This window comes from Mus caroli, unplaced genomic scaffold (genome assembly GCF_978045245.1).
Source record: "Mus caroli unplaced genomic scaffold, Mus_caroli_1 scaffold_19, whole genome shotgun sequence".
In the NCBI taxonomy this organism is placed as follows: domain Eukaryota; kingdom Metazoa; phylum Chordata; class Mammalia; order Rodentia; family Muridae; genus Mus; species Mus caroli.
Genome location: NW_028227274.1, coordinates 62,385,931 through 62,399,918, shown reverse-complemented (window position 1 = coordinate 62,399,918; position 13,988 = coordinate 62,385,931). Strand labels below are relative to the sequence as shown.

The 13,988-nt window shown below is 43.2% G+C and overlaps 1 long non-coding RNA gene and 1 pseudogene across 2 annotated transcripts in view; both read left to right on the top strand.

The window, feature by feature from the left end:
• LOC147000312 (uncharacterized) overlaps positions 1 to 13,079 on the top strand; it is a 112,167-nt gene extending 99,088 nt beyond the window's left edge. For both annotated transcript variants that reach the window (XR_015046111.1, XR_015046110.1), the window contains one exon: positions 13,010 to 13,079. This is a non-coding gene — a long non-coding RNA (uncharacterized LOC147000312). The remainder of the gene's footprint in view (positions 1 to 13,009) is intronic.
• LOC110284545 (small ribosomal subunit protein eS7 pseudogene) lies at positions 457 to 4,555 on the top strand (annotated as a pseudogene).
• Positions 13,080 to 13,988: the final 909 nt, after the last annotated feature.

Here is a 13,988-nt window from a genome sequence, read left to right as displayed (position 1 = left end):
CATGGTGGTCTGCCGTGCAACACTGGGTAAATAGGCTCTATGTATTGGCTTTCATCTCTTCAGTTTTAAGACCAGGACTGCTGTTAGCACGGTGCTATAATGTCAGGGAATTATATTTAAGCCATCATTAACTCCTCCAGCCCACATTGATCTTTCCGTTCTCTGAAACTCGGGCACTTATAGCCTGCACTCGATCATTTAGAAATTAATTAGGTTCCATCTTGTGCTGTTCTTTAATTGTTTGATGTAGGATAACCTTGCCTTGCAAAAAGATTGTAAGCACTTTGAAGTTACAGACTTGCTCTCATGCTCGCTTATGAATGCACTCATGCATTCATTTATCCATGCACGGAATAAGTATGCTAAGTGATGGGGGGGTCACAATAATACAGAGATGACCTGATTGCAAGGTACTTGTATGGGGTTGTGAGGAGGCAGTCAGTTTCAACGACAGCAATGTCTAACACCGTCAGGCAGTCTCAGATGTCCTTGCAGGTCCATAAGTTCATCCTCCTTTCTGAATTCCATTTCCCCTTGCGTCACACAGCTTACTCGGATGGAAAACTGCCATTTCCCCATAGTTCTGTGGGAGGTCAAGGAGAAGCCCAAGGTTGGGCTCCAGCTGTAGTGGGCGCCATGGGAAGAAAACTGGAGCATTTGTAAGTGCAGAAAGTAAGGAGATGAGAAATTACTTAGATTGGGCAGGGGTCCTAAGTAGAGCAGGAAAGGTTCTCTCCCATCTGTGAGGTCCAGTGCTGACCATTTGCAGGAGTCCTGTAAAACTCAATCTGGTTGGTTAGTTGTTCATTCATTTTAAGTATTTTTTTTTAAGTTGGTTTTGTTTGCTTTTTTTGTTATTGTTTTTGCTTGTTTGTTTTTTGCCCAAAGTGTATGGAGACAACTCCTCTACCCCTAATTCCTTGCTGTGTATAATATATTGTAGAAGGCCACCTAGCAAGGCAGAGGGCTCTCCATGGGAATAAGTAGTGCTAGGCTGTACATTGTGATGAAAAGTGAGCTAGGAGCCAATGAGACCCTCTGAACGTTCAGTCTAGTGCAGGTCTTGAAGGGAAAGAACCAGCTGCTCACTGGGCAGGAAATACAGGAGAGAAAGGACTGGCAAGCAGTCCTTGAGAACCTACTGGCCTGGGTCAGGAGGAGGATGAGTCATTTCCCTTGTGCCCAAGCAGGGAGGGCTTGACTCTTAGCCTCCCTGGACCCTTAGCAGGGTGACACTAAGCAAGATCAGGCCTGAACACCCAACAAGCCCTGCCTGTTAACGCCTGTTTCTTTTCTTTTCAGATTCCTCCCCAAAGCCTTCTTCTCTATTTCACTCAGAGTGAGGGGTTTTGTTTTGTTTTCCGATCAAGGGACAGTTTTCAGGGACGTCTGCTTTCTGCAATAGTAGATATATGCTCGGATGATATGCTCACTCCCCAAAGGTTTAGTTAAAAAATAGCCACATATTTCACAGCTTCTCATCTCCCACAATTTTCTGGCTATTCACAGCTTTAGAAGTAGAGACCAGTTAATGGGTCTAGTGGAAATTTTAGTCATCTTCCTCCCTCTGTGGCCTGCCTTGGCTGTTGTAGCCTCCCAGGTACGTGCATAACTAGGGAGTTGGTTGTGGTGGACAGTGGGCATAAGGAGAGTAACTCAGCATGAACTAGAATTCTGGCTTTGCTTTCTTCTTTGTCAGCTTTCAGCTGAATGATACCACGACGGCCATTTTACATCACAGCGTGTCAAAAATCAATAGGCCACAGCAGTGCTTGGCAGGGGGAAGATGGAGGAACAATTTAGGATGGGACACGGAATTGGCTTGGACTTACCAGGCCAGGATTTTGTGTTTTAAATCTTTCTTTTCGTCTCGCTGTGCCTCTTTGTCCTCCGTGAGGACAAAGCTGTGCTCAGCTCGAGAGCCAAGACTGCTGAAGTCCAATGATGAGAAGCCGAACCAGGGCGAGTCTGGCATCTCTCAGGCACTGCCCAAGCTGGAGTGAACTCAGATCTCAAGGCGCAGCTGTGGGGACTCAACATCACTGTGGCCAAGGAAATTGAAGTCAGTGGTGGTCGGAAAGCTATCGTGATTTTTGTGCCAGTTCCTCCCTGAAGTCTTTCCAGAAAATCCAAGTCCGGCAAGTTCATGAACTGGAGAAAAAGTTCAGTGGGAAGCAGGTAGTCTTCACTGCTAGGAGGAGGATTCTGCCCAAGCCAACCTGTACTGGCTATTTTTGTGTCAACTTGACACAGCTGGAGTTATCACAGAGAAAGGAGCTTCAGTTGAGGAAATGCCTCCATGAGATCCAACTGTAAGGCGTTTTCTCAATTAGTGATCAAGGGGGAAAGGCCCCTTGTGGGTGGGACCATCCCTGGGCTGGTAGTCTTGGGTTCTATAAGGGAGTAGGCTGAGCAAGCCAGGGGAGGCAAGCCAGTAAAGAACATTCCTCCATGGCCTCTGCATCAGCTCCTGCTCCCTGACCTGTTTGAGTTCCAGTCCTGACTTCCTTTGGTGATGAACAGCAGCATGGAAGTGTAAGCCGAATAAACCCTTTCCTCCCCAACTTGCTTCTTGGTCATGATGTTTGTGCAGGAATAGAAACCCTGACTAAGACAAATTGGTACTGGGAGTGGGGTATTCCTGTGACAACCTGACCATGTTTTGGGGAGGACTGTGGAAGGACTTTGGAATTTTGGGCTTGAAGATCCATTCGTTGTTAAGAGCTCTGTCAGATGTTGTGTAGGAGCTTGGAAGATAATGCTGAGAACAGTGCAGAAGATGGAGGTCTGGTTTGTGAAATTTCAGAGGGAAAATTAAAGACTCTTTTCAGGGCCATTGCTGTTTTGATTGTGAAGATTTTGTAGTTCTGGTTAGCTGGGGCTGAAGAATCAGCTGTGATTAACAAGATACTAGAACTACTAAAGCAAAAACTTTGCATTACTGGGACGATTGATGCTGGTTAGCTGGAGCTAAGAAATTAGCGGTGATTAAGAAGAGACCAGCGCCGGGCGTGGTGGCGCACGCCTTTAATCCCAGCACTCGGGAGGCAGAGGCAGGCGGATTTCTGAGTTCGAGGCCAGCCTGGTCTACAAAGTGAGTGCCAGGACAGCCAGGGCTACACAGAGAAACCCTGTCTCAAAAAACCAAAAAAAAAAAAAAAAAAAGAAGAGACCAGCATCGTTGAGGTGACATCTTCTGGGAAGTGTTTTCTGAAAGCACAAGGAGGCTGTGTTCCAGAGATAGGCAAGGTTGTACTCCTTCTGCAGTGGGACTTGGTAATGTGTAAGGGTCAGCCAGGTGGTACTGGTTTTGAAGGCATGAAGGGGTCATGCAGAGCAGCTGAGGCTCAGCACTGTGAGAGGCCATGGAAGGCCATTGGTGAAGGTGCAGCCTCAGTTGTAATTGAAGGCCCAGGACTGAAGGGGTCATGCAGTGTTTTGGAGATGCCAGTACCATGAGATGACCACCGAGAGCAGCAGCAGCAGTGGAGTACAGGCATCTGGAGCCCAGAGGATGACGTGTGTGCTACAAAGGGCATGGCTGGAGAAGTGACCCAAGCCCTTGGAGGAGCCCAGAAGATCGTGAGTTGGATCCCAGACGTTGGACGGTTGGAGATTGATTTTTGCTTTGATTGTGACTGTGCCCTGATATTTTCCCTCTTGAAGGAAGAAACTGTTTTAGTGGAGCCCACAGTTAAGCGACTTTTAATTGTAAAAAGACTTTGGATTTTAAAGAGATGGATATTTTAAAGAGATTGAAAATTTAAGAATATGTAAAGACTGTGGGACTTTTAAATTTATTTAGATTTTGGGGATGAATAAGAATGTAAGGGTTGAGGCTTACTAGTGATGTGTTTGTGTGTCAAGTTGACAAGGGGTCAATTGTACTGGCTATTTTTGTGTCAACTTGACACAGCTGGAGTTATCACAGAGAAAGGAGCTTCAGTTGAGGAAATGCCTCCATGAGATCCAACTGTAAGGCGTTTTCTCAATTAGTGATCAAGGGGGAAAGGCCCCTTGTGGGTGGGACCATCCCTGGGCTGGTAGTCTTGGGTTCTATAAGGGAGTAGGCTGAGCAAGCCAGGGGAGGCAAGCCAGTAAAGAACATTCCTCCATGGCCTCTGCATCAGCTCCTGCTCCCTGACCTGTTTGAGTTCCAGTCCTGACTTCCTTTGGTGATGAACAGCAGCATGGAAGTGTAAGCCGAATAAACCCTTTCCTCCCCAACTTGCTTCTTGGTCATGATGTTTGTGCAGGAATAGAAACCCTGACTAAGACACAACCTGAAAAGCCATGTGAAAAATAAGCAAAAGCGCCCCCTGGATCTTCACCCTGGCAGCAGTGCACGACGCCATCCTTGAAGACTTGGTCTTCCCAAATGAAACTTGTGGGTGAGAGAATCCGTGTGAAACTGGATGGCAGCTGGCTCATAAAAGTTCATTTAGACAAAGCACAGCAGAACAACTCAGAACCTAAGGTCAGAATCTTTTCTGGTGTGTCCAAGAAGCTCACATGCAAGGATGTTAATTTGGGATTCCCAAAGTTTCGGTTGTAAAGACATTGACTGAATAAAGTCATTCGCAGTATAAAAACAAAACAAAACAAAACAAACTTTATCATATTCCCATAACACAGTTAGACATCCTTCTCTACACATTGTCTACCTTCCTCCAGATGGTGGTAAATTCCATGAGAGAAAAAGACCAGGGATCTCAGGCAGATGAGTGGATGAATAACCACAGGCAAAGGTGAGGAACTTGAGGACAACTTATGTCATGTTGAACAAAGCAGAAATTATTATTTTATTATTTCACATTTAGATGTACTCACTTGACAGTGCAAAGCATGCCAGAAAGAATGGAGTAGTATCTATAGGAGACTCTAAACTATTAAAGCCATTAGTCACTGAGTCTATCATGGACTAATGGTTTTTGTGCTCAAGCTGACTGAAATCACTTTGTGTTGTGATCTTCTATAGGCATTCCTTTCGGGTTTAGTAGACCCCGTCCTGTACAGGACTTTTCATGCTCAAAAGGAAACTCTTGCTGGTAATAATTTAGGGGAAAAAAACTCTTGTAGGTGGAACTGGCCTGCTGAAGTGTAACTTGGGGAATGTCAAGGGACCACTTGGATTCCATGCTTTTTCAGAGTACGTCACAACTGGCACAAAATGTGACAGCCAGCTATAACCACAGAGCACCAAGATGAGTCTGCCTTGAAGAGAGTGAAAGGTTGAAATACCAGTTCTTCTGGGCTCTGCCCACTGACAATAGCATCTGTCCTTTTTGTCCAAACCAAGCCACCTGCTGGCCCAGTTTCCAGGCTGTGGGCCTCATTCTGATAAGCCACTTTCAGCATAGGCCCAGTTTTCACCATCAGGCAGCTTCTAGCATGGGGCTGTCTGATGGGTTTGTGGTTCTCTATTTTATTTGCTTTATTCTTTCTCCGGAAAGAAGTATTACCGTCTCTATGTGATCACCGAGGAAGATTATTCATTGTGACCTTCTGTTCACATTCAGCTTATAACTCAGCTCTTATGCTACCTCCATCAGCCTGCACTTCTCTCAGGGATAAGAAATGGCAAGATTGGAAGACATTTACCCATGGGGAATCATCCGCACAAAATCCAAAAGGCCCATTTGCCCTATGTTGGCCACAGGCTCTGGATCTTCACTTTGTAATTATTCCGGAGTTAAGTTTATGGGCCAGGCATATCTCCCAGGAACCAGCTCAGCCACTGCCTTCCAACATTCCACTCCCTGAAGAATAATTGGCATCAACTGTAGACAAAGAAGGCAACAGGTGCTGCAAGGAAGTGCACGTTCTCCCTTCAGAGATGCTCAAAGCTTGCTTGTCCATCTAAGACCATGCAGTGGCTCAAACGTCTATAGTCCTTACATCAGTTGGTGGATTTCAAGTCCAAAGGATTTTACACTAAAGAAACCACCACTCCTGCTGACTGGACTTTTGCCACTTCCATTCAGGGTACCATTCCAAGATTCACCCCAGGATGACACAGGTGCATCACTGAGGTGCCAAGTGTTATATCCCCTGCCTGTTCAAGTCCCCTCCTTTAGCCTTTTGGCCTGAGATTTATTATTCTATAGCTACTGTGTTGAATTGCATTTGAAATCAATTAGCACAGGTACTCAAAGATGAATGCTTAGATTCTAAAGGAAGGTGATGAAAACATACCATTTAAATAGAAATCAATTTCCTTTCATGTATTTCTTCCTTGCTGCTGCCTCAAATTAATAGTTTTTAGATATTTGTGTGTAAAGGGGAGAATTCTTTTACATCAAATATTTCCATCACCCTCATGTGTCCCTGGACTGCACCATAGATGTAATTCTAGTTTTCAATATTACCAAAGAACTATCTCCATGGAAACCCCTGGTCATTAGAATAAATATGGCAGCTGAAAAACAACAGGGAAATGACTTTGGCTTCTTGCTTTTATCAATAGTAATTAGACAGTTTGGAAGGAAGCCAGCCGTTCAGTCCCTACAATATCAAAAGTCATAGCTTCAGACAGCATTGTCTTTCTGATCCAGCTCATCTGTTCTCTGTCTTGGTCTTTATCAAAGATGTTGAGTGGAGCAATTAGACTTCTAATGAAGAGAGGCTGCCAAATAATAGAATCAAAGGCAATGTCTCTTGGAAGAATCAAATGCAAGCTTGAGTGTTAAATGTAGGTATCAGAACCACTATAAGAAGACGACGTGTAGGAACAGAAGAGCAATGGAGTCCATGATGGAGCAATAGCTAAGTTAGAAATGAGTCAGTGTGGAACTTTTCTAAATCTTCCTCATTCCTTCCCATTCCCACCCCCAAGTCTCCACCCATGTTGGATGCTGTAGCATACTGTTGAGTGTTTTGTAGATTGGTGTCATCATTTTTACTCTACAAATAAGGAAACAGACACAGAGAAATTAGGTAACTTTGGGTCAAGGTTGTAAAGGTTAGTTTTACATGACTGGTGCCCAGAAAGTTAACTATACATTTTTTCTGGGTGTGTCTATGGGTGCTTCCAAAGAACAACAACATTTGAGTCAGCAGATAAGATCAAAACAGAATGGGCGTCATTCAGGCTTTTGAAGGACTCAGTAGCTGAGAAGTTTTAACTAGAGAGAATACATTCTATGCTTGAGTGTTCAAACAAGTGCACGATCTCCTCCTGCCTTCAGGCTGATAGATCTTTCAGCCATGGGTTTTATTGGTTCTCGAGTCTTTGCACTGTTTATTTTGTGATGTTTCAGCCATCAAAATCACATGATCCAAGTCTTTATACATATATGTAACTGCGGTTGTCTCTTCGGAGAATCCTAATGCAATTTATTTATTTTATGTATGTGAGTACATTGTTGCTGTCTTCAGACACACCAGATCACATTACAGATGGCTGTGAGCCACCACGTGGTTGCTGGGAATTGAACTCAGGACCTCTGGAAGAGCAGTTAGTGCTCTTAACTGCTGAGCCCTCTCTCCAGCCCTAGATGGACTGTTCTTTAGAAAGTCCATCTTTTGTCTTGCATTCGTTGTAAGGAAAGGCCAGTTCTTGGGCATGTCTCTCCCAGGAAACTCCTCTGGAACATCTGGGATCTCAGGAATGCTATTTCAGCACAATATCAAGGCAGTGAGAAGAATTGATTGCCCATTGCTAGGAAGACAATGGGCAGCATTCAGGGGCCATTTAATTTTTTGTTTTATCCTTTGTATAGAGGAAGGCTACTGATTTGTTTGAGTTAATTTTGTATTCTGACACTTTGATGAAGTTGTTTATCAGCTGTAGGCATTCTCTGGTAGAATTTTTGGGGTCCCTTATGTACACTATCATATCATCCACAAATAGTGATACCTTGACTTCTCCCTTTCCAATTTGTATCCCTTTGACCTCCTTTTGTTGTATAATTGCTCTAGCTAGAACTTCGAGTACTATATTGAAAAGATAGGGAGAGAGTGGGCAGCCTTGTCTTGTCCCTGATTTTAGTGGGATTGCTTTAAGTTTCTCTCCATTTAATCTGACGTTGGCTGTTTGTTTGCTGTATATTGCGTATATTATGTTTAGGTATGTGCCTTGAATTCCTGATCTCTCTAAGACTTTCAACATGAAGTGGTGTTATGCTTTGTCAAAAGTTTTGTTTGTTTGTTTTAGCATCTAATGAGATGATCATGTGGGATTGCAACCTCATAGGAAGAACAACAGTATCAACTAACTGGACCCCTCAGAGTTCCCAGGGACTAAGCCACTAACCAAAGAGCATATATGGGCCACTCAGCTGTCCCCAGTACATATGTACCAGAGGACTGCCTTTTCTGGCCTCAGTGGGATAGGATGTGATTGGTCTTGTGGAGTCTTGATGCCCCCAGAGAAGGGGGATGCTAGAGGAGTGAGGTTGGAGTGGGTGGTTGGGTGGGGAAGAACCTTTTCAGAGATGAAAGAGAAGGGGGATAGGGTAGGGGACTCATGGAGGGGGGGTGCCAAGGAGGACAACATTTGAAATGTAAATAGTATAATTAATAAAAAAAAGTTTGTTTTATATTAAGATTTATTAATTTTATGTTATGTGCACCAACCAGTGTTTTGTATACATGCATATAGTGTACCACATGTATGTATGTACCAGAAGTCAGAAGAAGGGATATTGAGTTCCCCAGAACCAGAGTTAGGGATGCCTGTAAACCATCATATGGGTGCTGGGAACTGAACTCAGGTGTTCCAAAAGAGCAACAACTGCTCTTAACCTCTGAGTCGTCTCTCCAGCCCCTTAGGAGCCATTTTAAGTTGGTGTCTGCTTACCATGTATAGGGCTGACATGGCCTCACCCCATTGAGAAGTACAGAGGAAATACCAGGCTTTTAATAGCAGAGGCAAAAGCTTGTTGGTGAAACATTTAGACCCAAACATGGCATGGGTGCACCAGCTCTCCCTGGGAGTGAGTACTGTCTTTCAAAGTAAGCATCCTCCAAGACTAAGGTTGCAGCTCCTATTAGTCTCCAGATATTCACCTTTTATTTTATTAAGTTCATCAAAGGGAAAACTGTATTAAGACTTTTAGTAGAATGGGCTGGTGTTCTAAGAAGTGAATCTATTGAAGTATAAAGCTAAAACCAAAACCCATGGAGACTGAGGTTAGTAGGATTGCCCATGTTCGGCAATGTTGTGAAATTCTATTCCTCAGACTGCACTGAAGACAGAGTGAGCAACCGTAATATTTCTAAAGTCACTGAGGATTGTTGAAAACCTTTAAAACCTTTTCTTGATTTTTTTTTTACTTGAAGTATAGTAATAAATAAAACTCCATTGGCTATATTATGACCTTAAAAATGAAAGTCACATACTAAACAGAACACCAGGAGGCCAAAGGCAGCTGGCAGGCCCATGTCTTTGATGTGTTTAGTTGTAGACAAGATAAACTCGAGGCATGGGGAATTGAACTGTGAGACTGAAGTGCAATTGTCAGGGTGGAAATCTGACCAAGGTTTGCCCATTTCACATTCTCCCAATGCCTCCACCTGTATGGATGAGGAAACTACACAAGCACACACACACACACACACAGACACACACGCATACATGCATACACAGAAAAGCTTGGAGCAAGTGTGCTTTGGGCTCTGATGGAGATGCACCAGCAGTAGCCTGGAAAACTCAGTGTGTTTATTTTATGCAAACTGAATCAAAGAGACAAGGTTATTGTATTCAATAACCTCCTTAAGGAGGAGGCAGGGTTATTACTACAGCTGAACAAGGAAGGAGGCTTAGCTAATCGTGGTGAGGGCATGCTAACACCTGCACAGTCTAGGGGAAGCCTCTGCTGATTCACTGATGCTAACCTGAAGAAGGCTTTGCCACTCCCAGGGTCTGAGTCACTGTGGTTCTTGATGTGGCTATGCTCATTTCAACAACACACCCTCACTAAGGACTCCCTCTGCTCCCCACACCCCAAGGCTAAGGGAATGGGGTAAACTGTGTGATCGTTTGAGTGTTCAATGTTCCCCATGGGTACACACACTTTAACACTTGGTCACCGGCTCAAGGTGGTTCTGTGGGTCGGCCTTATGGATTATAGCCTGGTCCTGTTCCAAGGTCTCTCATTCCGGATTCACCAAAATACATGCAGGAAGCCTCACTCTTAAGTTGCTATGGCTACAAGCTGCCACTGCCACCATCCTTTCCTAACCAGGATGGATTGCGATCTCTCAAACAATGATCTAAAATAGACCTCTCATCTCTTAAGTTTCTGATTATTAAGCATATACTCACCACAGAGAGAAAGCAACTCGTACAGACATCATTGTCCTCGAGCTTTAGCATGCCCCATGGGAAAGCATCTACCACAAGGCAGGCCTACGTGTTCAAAGTCTCAACTGAATTTCCTTTTTGGTTCTTTTTCAAAACAAGGGACATGACAAACTTTGCTTGTCTTCTAATGCTGTAGGCCACCCTTTCTACTAGAGTTCTAAGCTTTAGGGGAACCAGTTTCCTCCTGACAGCTTTGTCAAAGCATGATGAGCCCAGGATGTAAATTCTGCACTGTAGAGTGCAATTGTTATTGTGGTGGTTTGGATAAAAAAATGGCTTCCATAGGCTCTTACATTTGAATGCTTGGTCATCATGGAGTCCTACAGCTTAAGAAGGATCAGGAGGGTGTGGCCTAGTTGGAGTAGGTGTGGCCTTGTTGGAGTAGGTGTGGCCTTGTTGGAAGAAGTGTGTCACTGGGGATGGGCTTTGGGGTTTCAGAAACCCAAACAAGACACAGTGTCTCTCCTTCCTGCTGCCTGTGGATCCAAATATAGAACCCTCAGCTCCTCCAAGCACTCTGTCTGCCTGCATGACACAATGCTTCCCACCATGATGATATGGACTAAATCTCCAAAACCGTAAGCCAGACCCAATTAAATGCTTTCCTTTATAAGAGCTGCTATGGTCACGGTGTCTCTTCACAACAATAAAACACTAAGACAATTTTTCATACGCATTTCAGATACATCTGGCACTCATTTCTTCCTTCATCCTCTTCGTTAAAATGCATCACAGAATAAAAGAGTTGGCGTGGGTGGGAGGGAAAGCATCCTGGTGGCTTTTCATCATCAAATGTGTTGGTAGGCCCAGGAGGGATTAGGTAGGTGTTAAACTATGGACTAAGACTACAGAGGGAGCTAAAGATTTACCACTGAAAAGGGGTCAAGAACAAGTTCATCAGGATTGCCTGACCTTGGCTTCTAGTGAACTCCAACCATGTATCTGGACTTCAAAGAGCACTGTGGCCCCTGGAATCCACAAGGCAGAACCTGTCTTGGATCTAATGTACCACGGGTTCTTCAGGCCATTTCTGCATATAAACCACGCTATAAGATCAAAACATAACCTGGATTGGCTAACGGGTAAAATGTTGGCAGTACCAAGTGGTGGCAATAATGAACAGCAAATGGAGCCCTCCTACTAGGTATTTACTCAAGATAAGCAAAAATACATGCTCATGCACACTCACACTAGAAAATGTGCAGTTACTTATAATAACCTCAAACTAGAAGCATCACAAATATCTACCAGCAGATGAATGTATGAAAGCAATGTTGCACTTTAGTACAATGAGAGGGAATGAACTAAGATTGCATGCTAATGGACGCATTTCCACTTAAAATGCTATGTTAAATGAAAAAAAAAAAAAAAAAAAAAGCTAGACACAAAAGGTTAGGTGACTACGCTTAGTCAACTCCAGGAAAGAGAAATCTAGTCGATAGGGTCCGAAAGTTGATCTGTGGTTGCCTGGAGTGGAGAATCTGGGAGTGATAACTGACTAGGAAAGGCCGAGAGGAACTCGATAAGCATGTTCTCAACTGTGACTGTTTTGGCATGAGTGTGAAAGTTTGTTGAAATTCACCTAAACATATACTTTGGCACATTGCATTAGATGTTGAAGATATTTAATAAACTTTACTATAGAGGTCCCCACTGCTAGCTGAGGACCTAGAGCCAGCTGATGGCTTCTTGGCGAGGAGAACCAGTTTTCTTTAAAGATGTGGTCCCTGGGAAGCCAGCAGTGCTCCAGTGTCTTGCCCTGTAGCCATAAGTACATGGGCAGCACAAATCACAATCAGTGCCTTATGATAGAAAAACAAGGATGTGAAGTTGGGAAGGGGTGGGAGGTCAGGGGTGGACTCCGGAGGAGTTTGGAGGAGGACTGGGGACAGTGAATATGATCAAAATATATGGTATCCACTGCATGAAGTTCTTACAAAATTAATAAAATCGTAAAACCAGAGCTATGTAAAAACAGAGATTTAAAGGTAAATCTCATGGCTCTGCAAACAAATTAGAGGATATCAAATCTCAAATGGACCTTAACGTTCTGTTGGTTACCACAGTTAGCAGAGACCAAGAGCCAGAGGGATTAAAAGTCAGTAGTTAAATAAAATCCGAGGACAGAAAAAAAAATTAACTTTAGGCTATAATAAAGCCAATTATGTTTGCTACAATGAGGCTTTGTAAAGTGGTTCATTATTAGCAACATTTCATTAAAATACTTAAATACTTAAAAGATTAGCTCCTAGACAATTATATAAACATTCTCATGGAAATTGTGTTTGTATAAAATTCAGTCAAATCCCCATGAAGTAACTTTTTTATGGGTTTACCATTAAAATTTTCTATTAAAAGTAAATAAATTTGTAGTCCTACTGGTCCTTTTTGGGGGAATTTTAAAGTCTGGGATCAATGCTTATTTTTTTATTAAAATGTTGATAATTAAATATCAGCATCAAATGGATAAACTCCTACTGATAAATCCAAAATGAGGGATATACATAGGACAGACCCCCTACTCTCTTTCTGTAATTCTTAATTCTGTCAAATATTATAATTTTATTATGAAAATCTAGAAAGACTGGGTATGGGTAAAGATTTAATCAATATAATCAATTACCTCTCTCGCTGCCAATCAATCAAGAAGTAGATTCAATTATTAAAATTAATAAATGATTGAAACAAAATGTTTTGTTTCAGAGCCAACAGAACCAAGAAATATTACAACACATGGAAATTTGCTTGGGAAGTTAAATAAATGTTCACGCATCTCTGGGCTCAGAATTCGAGAACTTCTGAAGTAAACCAATCCTAAAACTCACCGGTCTGCAATGGCATGGTCTATTTTCCTTCTGCCTCAAAATAGTGAATCCATCTGGCCAAGATGGCCAGAGGCCTCTGTCTCTTTGTCCTTTCTTCTCCTTCAGTTCAGTTTGTCCTTGCACAGAGCAGAGCCTACAGTTCCCATACTTCTCTTTACTCTTGGTTTTTTAAATAAAATCTCCCTGCTGAAGGGGTCTGCAACCCTATAGGTGGAACAACAATATGAACTAACCAGTACCCCCAGAGCTGGTATTTCTAGCTGCATATGTAGCAGAAGATGGCCTAGTCAGCCATCACTGGGAACAGAGGCCCCTTGGTATTGCAAACTTTATATGCCCCAGTACAGTGGAACACCAGGGCCAAGAAGTGGGAGTGGGTGAGTAGGGGAGCAGGGCGGAGGGAGGGTATAGGGAACTTTTGTGATAGCATTTGAAATGTATATAAAGAAAATATCTAATAAAAAATAAATTTAAAAAAATCTCCCTGAATAACAACAACAGTAGCAATGCAATATAGTCTCAGGAATCTCACCTGGCGTCCTAATTTGCTGTGCAGTCCTATTTACCACACGATTCTTAGAAAGAAGCGAAAATTAAGTTCTTAATTAAGTACCTTAAGTTCCGGCATACTTCACAAGTAAAGACTGTCCCCACCAAGCTCATCACAGAGTGTGGCCTCTGCCTATCTGGAGAGTCACCTTCAGGCCTTCTTAACTTTCACCATCCCTCCCACTGCCAAAACCTCCACAGACAGACACTCAAGACCCACTTTTCAGGCAAAACATCCTGGAATCCTACCACGACCTCTTCTTCATCCTCATGGTAAGTATAGATTTGACGAGCTATTGCAACAAAAT